The 19,718-nt window shown below is 40.9% G+C and overlaps 1 protein-coding gene across 10 annotated transcripts in view; it reads right to left on the bottom strand.

The window, feature by feature from the left end:
• AUTS2 (activator of transcription and developmental regulator AUTS2) overlaps positions 1-19,718 on the bottom strand; it is a 1,153,302-nt gene that overhangs the window by 826,944 nt on the left and 306,640 nt on the right. The window lies entirely within an intron of this gene.

Raw genomic sequence — 19,718 nt, 5'->3', positions numbered from 1 at the left:
TTTATTATAGGTTTCTGCTTTGTGATCAACATGAGGTTCCTATATAATATTCTACATATATAGCAGTCTATATTGAGTTGATATTCTCTTTAGCTTGACCTCTTTCTACAAGCTCTACTCTTTTACTCTCCTCCTTCCACGTTTTATGTTTTTGAAATCATATCTTATCTCTTAATTTTGTGTGTGTCTATCCATCCCTTATCATTGAAATACATAATGTTAGTACTTTGGCCTTTTAACCTTCATATTATCTTCATAAGTGGCTGATTGCTACCTTTACTGTATTTTTGCCTTTACCAGTGATTTTGTTGCCTGGTTGTCTTTTTGGTTTTTATTTTTTTAATAATTTTCCTATCCCTATTTGTGGTCTTTTCTTTCCAACTTAAGTAAGTCCTTTTGGCATTTCCTGTAGAACTGGCTTCTTGGTGATACACTCCTTTAATTATTGGTTGTCTGGGAAGCTCTTTATCTCTTCCTTCCATTCTGAATGATAACTTTGCTGGATAGAGTATTATTGGCTGTAGGTTTTTTACTTTCAGTACTTTAAATAATATGTGCCACTCTCTTCTAGCCTGTAGGGTTTCAGCTGAGAAGTCTGCTGATAGCCTTATGGGCTTCCCTTTGTATGTCACTTGTTGCCTTTCTCTTGCTGCTTTTAGGATTCTCTCTTTATCTTTAATTTTGGACATTTTCATTATACTGCCTTGTTGTGGGCCTGTTGGTATTCATCTTGTTTTGTGCTCTCTGTGCTTCCTGTACTTGGATGTCTGTTTCCTTCCTTAGGTTAGGAAAGCTTTCAGCTATTATTTCTTCACATAGATTCTCTGCCCTTTTTCCTCTCTCTTCTCCTTCTGGGATACCTATAATACGAATGTTAGTGCCCTTGATATTGTCCCAGAGTCCCCCCCTAGACTGTTCCCATTGTATTTGATTTTTTTTTCTTTTATCTGTGCAGCTTGAGTGATTTCCTCTGGCCTTTCATCCATCTCACTGATCCGTTCTTCTGTATCATCTACTCTGGTAGTGAGTCCCTCTAGTGAATTTTTCATTTCCAGTATTGTATTCTTCATTTGTGATTGGTTTTTAAAAATATTTTCCAGTTCTTTGTTGATGTTTTCACCTAGTCTTCTCCCAATATCAGTCAGCATCCTCATGAGTTTTTGTTTGAACTCTTTGTGAGGCAGATTGCTTATGTATGTTTCATTTAGTTCTTTTTCTGGGGTCTCGGCCTGTTCCTTTGCTTGGAAAATTTTCCTTTGCCTCCTCATTATACCTCTTTCTCTGTGTTTATATCTATGTATTAGGTGAGTCAGCTATGTCTCTTGATCTTGGAGAAGTGTCCTTATGTAAGAGACACCTTTTGAGGCCAAGCAGTGTGCTTCCCCCTTGTCACCAGTCCTGATGTTCCAGGAGTGACCCCTGTGTTGGCTACATGTGTCCTGCTGCTGTGGCAGGGTTGTTCTTACTGCAAGTACCCAGAGAGTCTAGGCTATCTGTCCCTGGCCAGCTGTTTGTAAATCGAGTTAGGGGAGCCTCAGCATCATTGGCTACGAGGTCTAATACCACACTCTTGTTGCAGTTTTCCTATTAATTGAGTAGGCACCCAGTGTAGGCACTTGCTCTGCTCAGGGGCTTACAGTTGCTATAGGCCTCAGGCCTGCAAGGCTATTGTCAGCTCTCTTAGGATTGCAGCTGAGTGGGGCTGGCTGTAGGTATGGGAGCACCCAGTTGTTTCAGGCTTTCGAAGGTGGGGCAGATCCTCTTTGTGACTGTTTGTAAAGCACAGGTCTTCTGGCATGGATAAGCCCCAAAGCCCACAAGTGAACACAAACCATCAACACAATCCTGGCCTGTGCACACTTTCCAACCCCCTGGAGCATACCCAGTTGCCCCACTGCAGAAGCCCCCATCTCTCCACCAATGCCCCACCCCCCACAGTTCACCTGGTCCTCACACAGGCCCTGCCCCACAGAGGCAGACACACTCGCCTGCCTGTAAAGGATCAAGGCACACAGTCTATGCAGGCTGACAAGTAGCCTGCAGGATTCCTGTTTGGTGGGACCAGTCCCTAGGCTAAGATGCCTTCCCTGGCTAAACTAAGTTAAATCTGTGCTCTAGTGGGTGTGGCAGACCCCTGGGCTAACAGGCCAGGGGAAGAACTCCAATGGTGTCTGCCAGGGTCTGTGTCAGCATACCTGTACTAGGTCACACAATGGCCTCCACCAATGTCTCAGTCTCCAGAGAGGTCTCACCTCTCACCGAGATGCACCCAGAGCCTACCAGGTGAGTCTCTTTTCACCAAAGGATTGTGAGGCTTTCTTTCTGGTGATTTTAGTTTGCCCTCTGAGATGGGTGAATTTGTACATGGGCCCTGTAAGAGCCGAGTTTTTTCAGCTCTCATCAGATAGCTTTTCTTGAGTTATTCCCCATTGCAGTTAACAGCCAGGGAAGCCAGAGAGCAGGACACTCCTCTCAGTTGTGCTGAGTCTAAATGATGCTTATAGAGGTAACAGGCCCCTGCTCAAGTCCCCATTCCTACAGGGAGGGCTGCGTAACTTAGGGTGGCCCCTGCTCGGCTGGCAGTGAAGCTCCTCCACTTGCCAAGATAGCTTTTTTTCTCTCCTGTTGGAATTTCTGCCCTTTCCCTCTCAGTTAGGACTGTCCCTTATTGTCCAGTTTTCAGTTCTCTCTCTGGGGTAATTTTTCCAAGAATAGTTGTAAGCTGGTTGTGTTTGTGGGAAGAGGTGAGTTCAGAGTCTGCCTTCTATCTTGATGGGATCATTTTTAATCTATAAAGTTACATGAGCTGTAGAATCACTTGCACTTTTGTCCAGAATGAGCTACTTATCCATTCCAACAAAAATCCAATTATTCAAAACATCTCGTTAATCACCACTGCCACCTCACCAGCTCATACACTCATTTTGACTTACGATTCATATCTTTTTCCCCCAGTGAGTACCACCATTGCTTATTGAAACCTGTCTCAAACTATGTGCCCCTGTCATTGTCTTGCTAAGTGTGAGTGTGTGTACCTATATGTTAACTTATCTATAGCCTCAAATTCTTCCATGTTCCTTTGTATTGCTTTCCCCCCACCTGGATACTTAAATACTCTCTTACTCCATTTGTGCTGCTACAACAGAATACTGCAGACTGGGTAGCTTATAAACAAGAAACATTTACTTCTCACAGTTCTGAAGGCTGATAAATCCAAGATCAAGGTGCCAACACCGTTGCATTTTGGTGGGCCCTCTTCTAAGTCATAGACTTCTCATTGCATCTTCACGTGATGGAATGGGCTAGGGAGCTCTCTGGAGCTTCTTTCATAAGGCATTCTTCCATACATGAGGGTGCTACCATCATGACTTAAGTACCTCGCAAATGCCCTACATACTAATATCATCACTTTTGGGGGTTAGGATTTCAACATATGAATTTTCAAGGACAAAAACATTCAGACCATAGCAAATACTTCATGTATAATTTCTTAATAAATGGACAGTTTGTTCTCTTTAAAACCTGTAATTAAAATTCTCTAGTGAAACTGGTGTTCGTTTAACAATGAAAATGACACACACACTGAAAACTCTGATGGAACCTAGGTAATGATCATGACTTAAGAGAAATATTTTACTATAACAGGAATCAGTATTACTAAGATATTCAACAAACGGCTTTAATTTTTTTTTTTTGTATATGTTTGTCTTTTTTTTTTTTTTTTAAAGATTTTATTTTTTACTTTTTCTCCCCAAGCCCCCCGGTACATAGTTGTATATTCTTCGTTGTGTGTCCATCTAGTTGTGGCATGTGGGACGCTGCCTCAGCGTGGTTTGATGAGCAGTGTCATGTCCACGCCCAGGATTCGAACTGACGAAACACTGGGCCGCCTGCAGCGGAGCACACGAACTTAACCGCTCAGCCACGGGGCCAGCCCCAACAAATGGCTTTAATTTAAAAAATACATATACCTCTATATGATATAAATATTGGTTGCAGGCATTTCAGATTAACAGAAAATTTGCTAAATGTACCTCCCAATTTACACAATAATTTTGAGGCTATGCCAGCCTACCTTTGAAGCTAAATTGTTATAAGAAGAAGTGATAGAAAGACCAATAGTCCTATGTTGAGGCTGACAGATGATGATATACTCAAAAATAATGAAAGCTACTCTTTCCGGAGGACTTAGTATGTGCTAGGCACTGTTGAAGGACTATACACATACTAAGCAACTTAATCCTTAGGAGGAGCCTGGAATGTAGGCAATTATATTACCCTCAGTTAACAGATAAGGAAACTTCCCCAACATCCTTACATCTCAATCTATAAGCACATTAAAAGCTCATGCATATGCATGAAGCACATGTGTGCTCTGTGTGGACACATATGCAAATAACACAAACACATCAAAGTAACTGTATGCTGCGTGTGTGTATATGCACATGTGTGGGTAAATGTACAAATACATTTGGCTAGGGAAAGAAAACACACATATGGTTCCAATTTAAAGATTGAGATTTTAAAGATTTTTTTCAATCAGGGCACTTGATAACCACATCTTTCTAGTCAGTAAATACAGAAAAATAATTCCAGTGTCAGTTTTCCACTGGCAAGTATATTAGCAGATTAAATTGTTGACATATGCAAACTGATTTTCACAGCTCCAACTGACTGATAGCTTTAGACACAAGTCACGTAACAGTTTTGTTGTGATTCCTGTCATACAGAAATTCATACAAATCATGCAAAAATCGCCAATTGAAATATGTTATACTTGCCACTGCCAAGACAACTTGCTACCACAATTCAGCTTACTCTACTGCTGGGATTGCAGCCCAGGGGGAAACAAAGGCCTTCTCCTGGAAGGGGCTCAACATTCCAGCTAAACCCCTGCAGGTGCCAGAGAGTCTCCCTCAGACATGAGAATAATAATTCTTTACCAGAGAGCTTTCTTTCTAATAAAATAAATTACCATAGATTCAGGACAACTATATAAATACCCCTACAGTTTCAACTTAACTGTGACAACGTTCAATCTCTTTAAAAAGAAAAATACCCCTGGGGCTGGCCCCGTGGCCGAGTGGTTAAGTTCGCGCGCTCCGCTGCAGGCGGCCCAGTGTTTCGTCAGTTCGAATCCTGGGCGCGGACATGGCACTGCTCATCAAACCACGCTGAGGCAGCGTCCCACATGCCACAACTAGAAGGACCCACAACGAAGAACATACAACTATGTACTGGGGGGCTTTGGGGAGAAAAAGGAAAAAAATAAAATCTTTAAAAAACAAAACAAAAAAATACAATCCTTTAAAAAAAAAAAAAAAAGAAAAATACCCCATAAACTTCTCCCAGGACAACCAACTACTATACAACCGTGGTGAAAACCTGGCACAAAGCAAAATCAGATGTACATAAACGGTGGCATGCCTAGCCTACTTTACATAGTTATTACTGATGTTTAGAAAATAAAATTTTTCTTTCAACTAAAATTTACTGAGTGCCTACTATTTGTCACGTGTTGCTCTAGGTGTTGGGGACACAGTAAAGAAGAAGTATCTGTTCTCATGATCGAATGTTCCAGTGGGAGGGGCAGACCATAAACAGGTAAAGAAAACAGCTGCAGACACTGATCTGAGGAAACTAGAATAAAGTATCAGAGTTATGGGAGTGTTCTGAAAAGTATGAAGCACAATATGATTGATTATAATGTATAAATGTTCTACGTATGAAGCACAATATGAGTGATTATAAGGTATAAACGTTGTACGTATTCTCAACAACCATCAGTTTTTCAGGTCCCTGATGAAAGTTAGTTCATACTTCCTGCTCCTTTTACGTCCTTCCCTAAATGGCTTACACTGTGGTGAGCAAAGTTTGGTACATTAAATAAAATATTTCAGCAATAAAAATAAAATGAGCAACCACAAATAACAACCGTGAACCAGGAGTAAGACATAGCAGTTAATCAAACCAGTTCATCCAGTCTGGCCTGACTGTTTTTCCTTGAGAAACTCCAGTGTTGCGGAAGATATTCATTTCTCAGTTTTTCAAATATCATATTTAACTCCTCCCAAAATAACCCCCCCATAACTGAGGTTACCCCCATACCACTAGCAAGTACACACTCTCATGCATGACCACTAAAAAGCCTGCGACCAATCGAGGTTTAAAAAGTTTGATGAAACATCAAAACACAAATTCCTCGGGCATCTGCCGTGCAGTAGAGAAATTTTCTCAAAGGTCTAAAGGGCAGATTGGAGCTGCTGATATCATATGAACTACAATATGAAAACTTCTGCTTGGAATTTATCTCACCCTGACCATTTCCAAATGTTCATTAGAAAACGAGAAACAGTAACAATCAGAAAGAAGCTTTTAGAGATTCTCTAGACAGAGACAGAAAGATGTTTTAAGGTAAACAGCATTAGCTCAAGGGAGAGATAAAACTAGAATTGATACTGATGTGAATAACTAACACTTTTCCCCTTGAATCCAGTCAGGAGTTTTGTATAAATGTGACATTCATCTGTCTCTCTCACTGTTGTGCCATGTTGCCAGACACTTTTAGATCACTCTACGCTTTGAATCAAAGGGAAACTCAATGATGGTGGCTGAACTGCGGTGCTGGTGCTCACTGCTAACACCACACCCAAAAGGGGCAGTAGGCACCAAAGAGGTAACCTCGAATTCTGAAAACTACCTTAATTTGGGAGGTACAAACCTCCCACAACAGCAAATCCACAACCTCCACAACAGCAAATCCAGGTATGTATATATGTGGGAGTGTGTATGTGTGTGTGCATCCATGCCTTCATCAGACGTCATTCTCTAATTGGGCCATGACACAAGCCATGCATTTTTTTCTTACACAACCCTTTTCAAGCTCCAATCTGGCTAGTTTGCACGTTCTTTCTCACTCTTAACTTGAGCATTGTTATTGGTTCCTTCCTCATCCTCATCTTCCACATCCAAACCACTTGCTTCCTAAGAAACTCTTGAGCTTCTTTCTCTCCATCCTCACTACTTCTACCCTGGTCCAAGCCACCATCATCTCACACCTGGACCAGAGCAACCACCTCCTGACTGCACTCTCTTTGTCCATGCTTGCCCTCTATGATTCATGAGACACACCATGGTTAGAAACACCTTTTCAAAACTCACATCTCCTCATAACAAGCCCATGGTTCAATCCCTTTAATGCTTGCCTTGCCCTTAATTCTTAACATTTAATGCTCTCTCCAATATGTGTTTTTCCACCACCACCAAGCAATTAATTCTGATACTCTCTACCTGGGGACAGCATCAGTTCACACAGGTTAACGGTTCAGTTCTACTAAACGTGCCCCCACTTTATATGCCAATCACATGTCCAGGTTGTTACCTGTGCTTCTGACCGACTGGCTATAAATTGGAGGTTCCCAGGATCCCCTCCTCAGGTTTGACGTGCTAGAGACGTTCACAGAACTCAGAGAAACATTTACTTATGTTTATCAGTTTATTTTAAAGGGTATTATAAAAGATACAGATGAACAGTCAGCTGACAAGGTATATAGGTCAAAGTATGAGGGAAGGCATGTGGAGCTTCCATATTCTCTCTGGGCATGCTAATCTCCCCACACTTCCACGTGTTCACCAACCCAGAAGCTTTCTGAATCCCATCCTTTTGGGTTTTTATGGCAGCTTTATTACATAGGATTGATTAAATCGCTGGCCAATAGTGATTGAAGGTCAGCCCCTCTCCCCCAACTGATGTCCTGGGGTGGCACTGAAAGTTCCAACCCCCTAATCATATGGTTGGTTCACCCTTGCAAGAAGCACCTATCCTTAGGTTACCTAGGAGGTTTCCAAAAGTCACCTCATTCCCATAACAAAAGACACCTTTGTTGCTCTCATCAATTAGGAAATTCCAAGGGTTTTGGGAGCTCTGTGACAGGAATGGGATGAATACCAAATATGTCTTTCTTATTATAAATCACAATTATATAAATCTTATTATAAATCACAATTGTCCTTAAGAGACAATTGTCCTAGAGAGCACCTACTCATGCTTTTTCTCAGGATAGCACATTTTCTCAGGAAAGCCTTCCCAGCTTTTCCCTTCTCTAGGTTAATTCACGCTGTTAGAGACTCCCACAGAATTCCTCACACTTGAAAGGATTTGTTAACTGTTTGCCTTTCTCACCATGATGGGTACATCAGAGAATTTAGGAACCTGAGGCCTGCCTGCTCAGGTATGAATCTTGGCTCTATCGTTTATAAGCTGTGAAACCTTGGGCAAATCACTTAATCTCTCTACACATCAGTTTGTTTGTTTTCTAAATATTTTATTTTTCCTTTTTCTGCCCAAAGCCCCCCCGGTACATAGTTGTGTATTATTAGTTGTGAGTCCTTCTAGTTGTGGCATATGGGACGCCGCTTCAGCATGGCCTGATAAGCAGTGCCATGTCCGCAGCCAGGATTCAAACCAGCGAAACCCTAGGCCACTGAAGCAGAGCACGCGAACTTAACCACTTGGACACGGGGCTAGCCCCTGCACATCAGTTTCTTTATCTCTAAAATGGGGCTGATAATAATACCTACTTCATAAATTTGTTATGAGAATTAAAGTGGATGAAAAGTGTTTCGAATAGAACCTTGCATATAGTCACCACTCAAGCAATGATAGCTGGTGGTGGTGGTATTCTTATTAGTGTTATTGTATATGACAATAACAGTCTTCTTCACCACTAAAACCCTGATGCCTAACACACAGATACTAACTGATAATTCCATTTCAGTATACTTTATTCAATACAGAAAGATTAGTTCTCTCTATGAAGCTAAAAGAAATGACAACCATCAATTAACATTTACTCATTCCCAAGCTCTGCCCTGCTGAGGTGAGAAGGATGCATCCAGAGAAGACACGACACTTTACGCCTAAGTGGGAACCAGGATTGTACAAGTTTCTCCTGTCTCTCCACTGAATGGAAGGGTTAACAGGAGTGTGAGTTTAAATTATATAGTAAACCTCATCCAATATTCATCTACTCAAAGGTGTTCCTTAATCTTCCCTTAGCTTCAGCAGGGAAGAGTATGGATCAAAGAGCTCACTTCACACAGATAGTGTTTCATGAAAGGATAAGGGATCAAGTTTATCTTCTGGCAGGATGTAAGTGGGCTGAACCTGACCCAGCAGCTGCAGTAAGGCTGAGGAGACTCAGAAGGGAGACTGTGTGTTCTGCACAGGGGACCTAACTAGATAGGAAAAGTTCCTGAAGTGTGTTCTTACACTGATTTTTTGGAAGCAAGAATAGTACAAGCCAAAAGATAGCTTGCCATTTATGGGAGCTCCTTTTTAAATATTTCTTTAAAGGAAAGGTTTCTGTCTTTCAAAATGAATGGGTGAAAATAAGATTGAATTTAGTCCTTGAATTGTCCACCAAATTCATTGTTCACAGGCTGAGCCTCCAACAAATTAGGCCTAGAGAGTTGGGAGGTGCCACTTGCATTTATAGGTAAGAAAGTTGATACAGATGTTGAAGATAAAATGATGTGGTAGGGGGCTGGCTCAGTGGCGCAGCAGTTGGGTGCACACGTTCCACTTTGGTGGCCTAGGGTTCACTGGTTCAGATGCCAGGTGCAGACATGGCACCATTTGGCAAGCCATGCTGTGGTAGGCATCCCACATATAAAGTGGAGGGAGATGGGCATGGATGTTGGCTCAGGGCCAGTCTTGTTCAGCAAAAAAAAAAAAAAAAAAAAGAGGAGGATTGGCAGCAGATGTTAGCTCAGGGCTAATCTTCCTCAAAAAAAAAAAAAAAGGATGTGGTAGTTATACAGGTGTGTTTAAAAGTTCCTTTTGCTGTGCAAATATAGTATATCACTTTGAAATCTAAATCTTAACAAATTGGATTTAATTATATCACACATACCTACAACATTATAATATTCCAGTTTAAAACATGACCTACAGTTCCCACCTGGCTTGCACTGATCTGTCAGTAAGCCCTGTCATTTCTTTCTTTGATACATCTTCCCAAGTCATCATTTCCCATCCTCCCCACCGTGAGCATGGCTGGCTTATCTCAGCAGTCTCTTCTTGTTGGCCTTTGTAACTCTCCCCTCTAACCATCCCACACATTTCTGTCTTATTTAGCTACACAACTACCTATACTTGATCCCCACCTCTTCGCCTAAACTCCTTTCCATGGCCTCCATACTCTTCACAATTTGCTTCCACCCCATCATCTAAGACTCCTCCATCCACATACTCCTTCCACTCTGTTGGGTCTTTCTATTTCCCACAAGATACTCCCCTCTGAACTCCACACGCCATGCTCATTACACTTCCCTGGGTTAGGTTGTGCTCGTTCTCTGTCCATAACACCATCTCCTCCCTCTCACAGAGGTTATTCAGTTTTTCCCAGTTTCCATCATATTTAGTTTGGGGTTTGCCATTGTACTGTAGACTCTTTCAGGGCAGGATCATGTCTTAAGATGTATTTACATTCCCATAATGCTAACCACAATCACACATCAAATACATGACTCACTAACCCATATCCTTCTGTAAAAGGACAAAGGGTCACTGTTTTTTAGAAAACCATATTTTCCTCCTGCAACAGCAGAAACAAAAATAAGAATACATCTACATGGCCCACAAGAGGCAAGGAAGCTTCCTGGAGCATGGTAAAGTGTAAGCACTGAATTTGGAACTTTACAGATGAGCAAAAAGAGGAGTGAGAAGAGGCATGTGGGAAGATAGGGAAGGAGGTCGCACCTAAGAAGAAAAATGTTGAGGAAAATGAGTCCTATTTGAGGAGACTAAAAGTTCTTTCACGATTAGATTAATTAGGTCTTGCATTCCAGAAGTTGGATCTCTAAGTAATGGGTAGTCATTATAGGTTCAAGAGTTCAAGGAAGGGGTTTAAGAAGATTATTCCTAAGGCAGCGAAAAATATATTCATTGAGCAGGAGAATCCTGAAGGCATAGAATTCTTCAAATTCTGCAAAGAAGTTTCTGAAGTATTTAAGATGTGTAACATGCACTGCTCCCCGCAAAAATCTCATCATGCCCCCTCTCCAGCACATTACAGTACCAAGAGTCCTCTAGTGCACACTGCCTCTCCCTGCTATATCCCAAACTCTGGTCCTGAAGACAGAAACAAATAAGGATAACAAGGCCCCATGACTGAGGAAGTGGGGGCTTCACTATGACATGTGGAAAGGGCACAGAAATAGCTGCTAGGAGAGGACCCTAAAGCATTGTGCAAAATGGCAAATGGCATCACAGCATTCTCTTTAGAAAGGGAAAGATATTTCATGGAGGAAACACTGTTACCAGATGAAGTAATGGTCATAATAAAAAGAAGCCTAAAACTGTATTCGGGAACATGAAAAGTAATGGTTGAGCCCTCTCCCTCTCTTCTCAGCGTGGAAGAAACCTATACTCCCGGGTCCCTCAGAGAAAGAACTTCCAAAAGTGTCCCATCCACCAGCCTCAGGAGTTTCTTCAAGGTCTGAGATTATATCAACTATAATCTAGTTTAAAGTATCCAGATTTGATATATACTCTCTTTTCCTTTCCCTCTTGACAGACCCCGTCGTGTCTCCCTGCAAACATCCTTGCCCAAATAGATTTGGAAGGCAGCTAAGCACAACATTCCATGGATCAGCACAATGGAGATGAGGAAATCTTTGGTTCCCCAGTAGCATGAAAAAGCCTTGGAAAACAGGGCCCTGAGTCCCAGACCAGATCTCTCTTCCAGATATATCTACTTTTTAATGAACTGCCTTCAATTTCCAGCTTCCTGACTTCTCCCCAATTTTGTGGCAGTCCAAGATGGGAAATAGCAGCCTCTCCAGGCTCAGGAACAATCTGGAAGGAGATTGGCCTTTTGTGCACTCTCTCATGTCCTCTCACATAAAGTCATCTGGTTACTCTACATTACATACAGCTCCTAACAGCCTCCTAATATCAGTTATATCTAATGGGATGGAAGAAATGAAGGGAAGGGAAGGAAGAGGGAAGGAAATCTATGGAAAGGGGAGGGACAGAGACAAAACAGAAAGAGGAAAAGAGAAAATGTAAGAAGACAGAGAGGGAAGTAGGAGGAAAGGAAAGGAAGAAAGATGATCAGTAATTCTCAAGTTTACTAAAATAATGTGCATTTACATCTTTTAAGTGGAACTTTGATTTACCTATTAGACTCTCACGTTAGTGCTTTTACCACTGGATGCCCATTCTACAGGCTGTTAATTCACTGTTGGATATAATCATATTTAAATTGACCCAGAAATCCCCTAGTAAAGCAAAAACTAAAAGTAATCTAAAAAACATTTGTGGGTCCCAAAGGACAGATGTGATAGATGGTGGAAGTCAAGCAGAAAAAGCAGAGAGACCGACCAAGATGGGCCCAAGACCTACAGAGAGGAACTGAAAGAGGAAAGATCTGGAGCTTCAGAGGAGAAACTTCTGTTGCTTTCTACAAAAGTTATGCTGTTTGCTGAATCTGCAGAAGAAATACTAACTACTTCATCTCCTGGGATGAAGAAAATCCAGGTGAAGCTCTTTCCAGAGCTTTGGCTCTTTCCAGCCTCAGGAGAGGACAAGAATTTCCAGCCTGTGGTCCTGTGGAATGGTTCCTAAATGATGAATACACAGTTCCCTTCTGGACTCTGAGTCCAAACTCAACGCTGAAAATTACTTATTGACGCCTACAGATTTTTTATTTAACCTCAGCTTCTCCAAACTGAAGCATCACGCATCCTTCAAACCTGCTCTGCCCTCCCTTTTCCTTTGTGAAGTATTTACAGTTTCCTCAGGAGTCTTAGCTGCAAAGCTTATACCCTCCTTCCTTACTCTTCTACCTTCTCTTCCCAATCTCTTAACATATAGTTGTTACCCGAGTCCTATCTTTAAGATTCCTAAATATCTCTCAGTCCCTTCCTGTCTGTAACTACTCTCTACCTGGACTCAGGACCTCCTCTTTTTTCTTTTCTTTTTCAATTCAAAAACCCTCCATGCCTCTCACCTCCCAACTTAATAGCCTAGCACTCCTCCAACTCTCACCACTTTTTGTATAATCCCAATCTCCAGACTGCTGCCAGAGCAACACTTCTTTAAAAACAATTTGAAGAGGTTACTCGCCTGTTTTAAAATTCTATGATTCCTCATTGTCTGCAGCCTTCAAAACCTGGCCCCAGCCTAGGTTCATCAAGCTCATTTCAAGCCACCTCTCCTCTCTCACCTTCAACACCTGCAACACATGTCACACGCTCTAGACTCTACTTAATCTCCTAGCCCACATGAGAGGACTCTCTCCCTAACACACATTCCCAGTGATCCCCTCCTTCCTCTTGTCCTCAGAATCCTTTAGGCACATAGCTATAAAGGCCCTGATTATGTGATTGTTTGCATTTCTGTCTACCTACGGAGACAGTGGTTTCCTAAGAAGGAAGGGACCCTTCTTGGACATCTTTAGTGGGTGCTTACTGAACATATATTGTTCAAAAAGCTAGAAGAGGAGTTCAGAGCTCACACATTGACCTGACTAAGAGCACTAAAACTTCTCCTTCAGAAATGGTAAAAACTCAAAAGGTAATGCACACAATGGCAGAAGATAACAGACCCACAGGCTATTACCTTTCCAGAGGTACACAAGCACATCAGTTTAGGGCACCGGTAAGCACAGCTGGGCCAAAGCCAACTCCTGCAGAGTGGCTGCATTTGTCTTGCTAAGGGGTGGCAACCACAGCATCTGTCAGGACAAGACTCAACAGAGGAGCTCAGAAGGAAGCAGAGCTGTAACACGATGCTCCAGTATCTGGTTGGAGTGCAAACAAGGTACGCCTTCTTCCTCTAGTACACTGCGGGCACCATGCCAAATACACACAGTGTTTGCTATTTTTGCAAGTCTAATAGGGTCTGCTGAGGGGAGGGGTAAGAGATCAGCAGTTCATAATGACTCTCATTATGTCTGGTGCATTTTGAGCCAAGATTAGACACTAGACAATCCTCTGTCCAGTGTCAAGGGCTTTCAACTGCCCTTTCATCAGGACAATTCCACTTCAAACTAATTTAGGTTTCTTATAACCCAAGCTACCAAAACTGATAACACTTCACTGTTTTCAGCCCAGAAAAAGAGGTCAATGTCTACTCTAAATAGAAATACAGTCCTTGGGTTTGCAGTCTGTGACTGATACATGAGAACTATGACAGAAACATGTCACCATGTAATCTCCCACTCTCTATAGAACCCTAACTCAGACACTCCTCTGAGACTCTCCTGCCCTTCTCACTGTCACATCCATTTCTGTAGATGACACTCCTCTCAACCTAAAGCCAGGGAAACGGTTTTGGGAGACCTCAAGAGAAAACTTTGAGCTTGCTAATTTTCACAAAAATCAACAAGGCTGCATGAGTTTCACTGCAAGATGATAACTAGATTCTACAGCTAGTTGTTTTTCTTTTTAGGTCTAAACAGAAATAATAATAAATCTCTAAACTACACCTTTACAGCCAAATTAGAGAGCAGTACAAACCAGTGCTGAATTTTAACAATTATTCACTACATTTTCAAGTAAGAATGACTAGCTTTATTCTCCTAAATGTAGAAAAGGATTAGTGACAACACAAGAGGGGAGATACAAAAGTTTCAAGAAAATAAAGATGAGATTGACACACATCAAGCACAGAAGATGGGAAGGGAAAGTGAGGAGTGGATAATAAAACTGCACACAGGGGCCAGCGCCAGGGCCGAGTGGTTGGGTTCACACACTCTGCTTTGATGGCTCAGGGTTTCACTGGTTCACATCCTGGGTGCAGACATGGCATGGCTCATGAAGCCATGCTAAGGTGGCGTCCCACATAGCACAGGTAGAGGGACCTACAACTAGAACATGTAACTGTGGGTGGGGGGGTAGGGAGAGGGAGAGGAGGAGGAGGAGGAGGAGGAGGAGGGAGGTGAAGGGGAGATAGGGGAAGGGGGAGATGAGGGAGGGGAAGGAGGGGGAGATGGGGGAGGGGGACATTGAGGAGGGGGAGGAGGATAATACTTCCCTACCTTTTGGGTCCTACAAATTTATAACACTTAACTTCAAACAGAACCAACATCACTGTGACCTTCCAAGAAAGTTAATGCACGCTATTTATTTTCATAAAGAACACAGGTTAAAAATTCATAGCGACGCTAAGTCCTAGAAAGAATTATACAAAGAAAAAAACAACAACAAATGCTGACCTATTACATAAGAAAGGCTAAGTTTCAAAGGTCCAAAACTTGCCTTATGAATATAAATAACTCTAAAAGCATGAATTTATTACATAAGCATTCTAATTATCTATTAAATAAAATCATCTTACGTATCTAGATAGGTACATGTACTTACCCCTTTAAAGGAGACAAGATTTGATGTGGGCACGACTTAAAACAGAGACTATTTCACAGAGCAGGCATCTGTGCACTCATATGTGCCATTACCTATACAACTAGTGCTTCGAGGAATGCTCTTAAGAAGCATTTAATGTATGAGAGTTTTTAAAAAATTTTTTATTGATGTATAACATACAAACAAAAATATGACTGTAGAAGTGTAAGGTTTACACTGAACACATTCGTGTAACCAGCACCCAAATCAACAGACAGAACATAACACCCCAAAAATCACCCTTGAATGTACACAGTTTTACTTCACTGAGGCAAAATGTGTCCAGAAATTCTGCCCTTACTTATCATGAAATCATTACAGATTAACCTGGTGGACCTGCTGCTTAAAGAAATTCTATTCTGGAACCCAGGGGTCATTTTGCTGTATTTAACAGGAACGTAGATTTTTGAGGAGAACCAAATTCTCAACAGTATCTTAAAAACCAATAATCTAAAGCTGAGATGTCAAGCCCTAGCCAAAGTTACTTTGAATTTTCAACAACCAAGCCAACACTGGAGGCCAAATCACACTAGTCATCAACGTGAGATGTGCTTTAAGGTCCTAGGTGTGTAATCCAATAAAATAGGCCTGGAAATTGTACAATAGCTCTAGGCTTCTACTCTTCAACTCTCTTATTTCTTAACAAACATTTATCGTAAATACCTGTAAGTAAATTAACCTTCGACTTACCAAATTAATTTTGCATTTGTGCTTGCCCCTTCTGCCTTCTCTCTCCTCTCTTCCCTCTCTCCCCACCCTCACCATTTTCTCACCTCTTGGAGCTCTCCTGAAATGTGACTTCAGTCTTCAGTAAGCTTTGTCAAAAAAAAAAAAAAAGCATCCTTAAGTCTGAAATCTCAATCTGTACTTGCATACCAGCTGGGATGCTCTATTCAAAGAAAGAAGGCTAAGAGCTGGATTTTTCAGTACCAAAAAACAACAAAGCGCTTTTCCATTTGAGGCTGCAGAGGGAGCTAGAACCATGCAATGTGAGCAAGATGTAAGTCTTTCTAGACCTGGATGAATCCAATGATGGTGAAAAACATAAACCCACACACATCACAGAAGTACACACACACACCCCCATACAGACCTTAGGCCTGGAGAGATTCTGAAAGAATACTTTGTGTGTTCAGAGAGAAAACATCATATAATTTATTTTGTGAGGAGATGGAGCAATAAAAGAAAAATAAAGCTATTTTGCTCTATCAAGTGAAAAGAGAATGAATTTTAAAGGGCGTCATCAATTCCAAGATTCTCCAGCCAAGATAAGTAGTCAACACTCTCAGATTGGCAGGCTGTCTGACAAGGGAGGGTATATCTTTTATCTTCAATAGCTCTTTATGTAATTTTTCTGGAACAGAGTTTAACAGAAGCTGACTGACATCTACGTTCTTTTACCCCCTAAAACACAGTAGTGGGTCAGGGTGCAGATGGGGAGGAGTAAGAGGTGGGGCAGAGAAGAGGGCAAATGTTTACAGAAATACTGGCAAGACAAAAAGAAAAGAAAGAAACCTGAGTGATCCCCACCAAGTAAGTGATGTTGCCACAAGGTCACAAAGGGAGGTCCGGCAAGCCTTGCACGTCAAGACTACTTCTGATTATAGTAAAATACCACAGTGAATACAGCAGAACGAAAAAGACATTCTGATCAATGGCAAAACAACAGTTAACTAGTAATTCCAAACAACAGTTAACTGGTAATTCCAAGTAATAAAGAGCTCATTCTCTGACACTCTTTCACAACATACCAAAGACAGATAATAACAAGCTACAATAATGTAGATATGGTTTACACTATAATACAGAGACAGTTAAGAATCTGCACAATGTAGAGACTCTAGGTAAAGCCTCAACAATGCACTACATGACTAATACTCTACTGCACTCGGTCCATAGACTACATGAGGTTCTAGAGATCCAAGAATGAAAAGTCTGGTTTCAAGCAGCATCATACCAAATGGTGGAGAAAACAGGAAAGCAAAATATGCATATATATATATAAAATGTGAGTAAGGTGGTTCAACAGAATTAGAACCAAAATCCAATGTGCAGCAGGGGTATTAAGGCTCAGTCTGGAAAAAGTGCAAACCTGCCAAAAGATATTATTTTTAAAAAAATATTTAAGCAAATGCATCATGAAATAATTCTGCTCTATCAACATATGAGACATGTAAATTTTACACTGAATTAAAATGTATTAAGAAATATTCCCTGAGTACTTACTTTATAGATGGTACAGTACTCAGGTACAGGAATTTCCAACTATTCTGATGATAGTGGCTTCACCCCAATAATGTCTCTTATTTTCTTTTTGTATAAGTTAATGATGATGATATCTCTCATAACATTTTTAACATCAAGTACAAAAGAACTGTCAAATACATTAGAAAGCATGAAAAGACCTGGAGAAAGAGTCACTGGACCAAATGAGAACGCAGAGAAGAAGAGATTGTGGTCTTGAGTTGGGCCAAAAAGAAAGAGCGACAACATCAGAAGACAGGGGATTGGCCATTTCTGGTCAAGATGTTGTGACAGGTACCAGAGAAATCCTCTTGCCTGAAACCACCAAAAACACCCATCAAAATAAATTAAACAATGGTTTTTGAGACACTGAACATGAGGCAACTAAGAACAATAATCCCTGAGACACAGGAAGCAAATGAGGAGAGCCCTATGACTGCTCCAACTTCCTGCCTAGAGTTTCCAGGGTGCAATGCAAGGAGGGAAAACTGAGGCAGAACCAGGCAGACTCCATGAGTTGAGAAGACAGAGTTGAGAGTCTGAGGAGACCAAGGCAGCCAAAGTTCACAGGAGAGGGGACTACACAGAGCAAGAACCCTGGAGATCTACAGAGTTCCCCTGAGTATGCAGCAGAATAGAGATCAATGCTTAAGAAGGAGGAAACTTTGCAAGGCTGGGGAAAGAACCACATAAAAGGATTAAAAGGGATATTTCTTGGCATTCGCACAGACTGTGACCAGTGTTTGCTCCCATCAGCAAGACTGGAAAACTCATACTTCACAAAGTATTGGGCAGAATATTATGGAAGGTCTTACAGAGTAATGGGGAATAATCAACCTTAAACTGAGCTCTTTTGCAGACCCCCCCTTAACAAACCATAATAGAAAAACTCAAAAGTATCAAACTGTTGCCAAGTAATCTTACTGCATCCTAGAATAAAGCTCAAAAAGACATACAGAAATACAAAAATATCTAGCACCCAAGAAGGTAAATAAAACTCACAATGTCTGGCATCTAATCAAAAATTACCAGGCAAACAAAAATATAGGAAAACATTACCTATAATGAGTAGAAGTGTCAATAAATTGAAATCAATACAGAATTAGCACAGAGAATAATTGCAAACAAGGATATTAAAATGATTAGGATATCCATATTCCATATGTTGATATAGTTAAGTAGAGACATGGAAATATTCCAATCAAGTTTCTAGAAATGAAACCAAAATGTCTGAGATGACAAATACACTGGATAGGATTAGTAACAGATTAGACATAGCAGAAGAAAAGATAGGCAAACTTGAAGACACAGCATTAGCAACTATCCAAAATGAAATACAAAGAGAAAAAGAATAAAGAAAAATGAAAAGAACACCAGTGAATTGTGAGAAGACTTCAAACAACCTAACACCTAAGTAACTGGAGTGCCCCAAGGCAGGGGCGGGGGGGTGGGCGAGGAGGGGAATTGACAGGGAACAGGGACAGACTTGAAGAAATAATGACAAAAATTTCCAAATTTGATGAAAACTATGAGCCCACAGATCAAAGAATCTCAATAAATCAACATTAAGAAAACTATACCAAGGCACAGCATAACCAAATGCTCAAAAGCAGTGGTACAGAGACAATCTTAAAAGCTTTCAAAGGAAAGACATGTTACATTAAGAGGAAATAAGAATGATTAAATTTCTCATGGCAAGCAATAAGACATAATAATAGAGAAACATCTGATAAAACCTCTTACAAACTAAAAAGAGAATGGAACATTTTCAACGTAATGAAGGGCATCTGTGAAAAACCTACAGCTAATATCATACTTAATGGTGAAAGACTGGATACTTTCCCTAACAAAAATCAGGAATAAGGCAGAGATGTCTGCTCTTACCATTTCTATTAAACATAATATGCTGGAAGTTCTAGCCAGTGCCCTCAGGAAAGAAAAAGAAAAAGAAGACATCTAGATTAGGAAGAAACAAAGTGTCTCTATTCACTAAAAATATAACCAACCGTGTAGAAAATCATATGGAAGCTACAAAAAATTAAAAGCACTAATAAGTGATTTAG

The sequence above is a fragment of the Equus asinus genome, chromosome 14, assembly GCF_041296235.1.
Source record: "Equus asinus isolate D_3611 breed Donkey chromosome 14, EquAss-T2T_v2, whole genome shotgun sequence".
Taxonomy (NCBI): domain Eukaryota; kingdom Metazoa; phylum Chordata; class Mammalia; order Perissodactyla; family Equidae; genus Equus; species Equus asinus.
This window is presented reverse-complemented; position numbering and strand designations above follow the sequence as displayed.